Below are 999 nucleotides of genomic sequence, written 5' to 3'. Positions count from 1 at the left end.
CTCTAGTGATTCAGATTCAACAAACTCAATCATGGAAAATTAGGAACCTCTAAGTATGGAAGACCGAATGAGAGCTACACGCACTGGCCAAGGTCACGCAATTACTCAACCAGACATTAATGCGCCAGATTATGAAATCAAAGGACAAATCCTACACATGGTAACTAATCAGTGCCAATTTAGTGGTACGCCGAAGGAAGATCCAAACGAACATCTTCGTACCTTTAATAGGATCTGTACTCTATTCAAAATCAGAGAAGTTGAGGATGAACAGATCTATCTCATGTTATTTCCCTGGACTTTAAAGGGAGAAGCCAAAGATTGGTTAGAATCGTTACCTGAAGGGGCGATTGATACATGGGATGTTTTAGTTGAAAATTTTTCTTAAAAGATTCTTTCTGGCATCTAAAGCCGTGAGACTTCAAGGAGAAATTTTTACGTTCACACAAAAGCCAAATGAAACTTTATATAAGGCGTGGACAAGATTCAGAAAGTTGTTGAGAGGATGTCCTCAACATGGTTTAGACACTTATCAAATAGTACAAATATTCTACCAAGGATGCGACATTACTACACGAAAAGATATCGACATAACAGCTGGTGGTTCCATTATGAAGAAAACCATAACTGAAGCTCACAAAATTATTGATAACACATCATCACACTCACATGAGTGGCATCAAGAAAAAGATATTCTTCAATCATCTAAAGCGGCTAGAGCCGAGTCTAGAAATGACTTTGATTACATTTCTGCAAAGTTAGATGCTTTTGAGAGACAAATGGAAAAGATGACTAAAGATATTCACGCAATATGAATTAGTTGTGAGTAGTGTGGAGGACCACATTTGACAAAAGATTGTCTCAGTATTGAACAAACAATGAAACAAAGAGAGAATGTTTCATACATGAACCAAAGGCCTGGAAATAATTATCAACCGCCAAGACCAAACTACAATCAAAATCATAATTATAACCGAAATATTTCATACAACAACTAAC

The 999-nt window shown here is 36.6% G+C and overlaps 1 non-coding gene across 1 annotated transcript; it reads right to left on the bottom strand.

The window, feature by feature from the left end:
• Positions 1-416: 416 nt before the first annotated feature.
• Positions 417-523, bottom strand: LOC139886853 (small nucleolar RNA R71). The gene has a single exon (XR_011772714.1). It is a non-coding gene; the product is annotated as a small nucleolar RNA R71 (small nucleolar RNA).
• Between the last annotated feature and the right edge of the window lie 476 nt (positions 524-999).

Source organism: Rutidosis leptorrhynchoides, chromosome 1 (genome assembly GCF_046630445.1).
Source record: "Rutidosis leptorrhynchoides isolate AG116_Rl617_1_P2 chromosome 1, CSIRO_AGI_Rlap_v1, whole genome shotgun sequence".
NCBI lineage: Eukaryota > Viridiplantae > Streptophyta > Magnoliopsida > Asterales > Asteraceae > Rutidosis > Rutidosis leptorrhynchoides.
The sequence above is the reverse complement of the archived record's forward strand: the minus strand, read 5'-3'. Positions and strand labels throughout refer to the sequence as shown.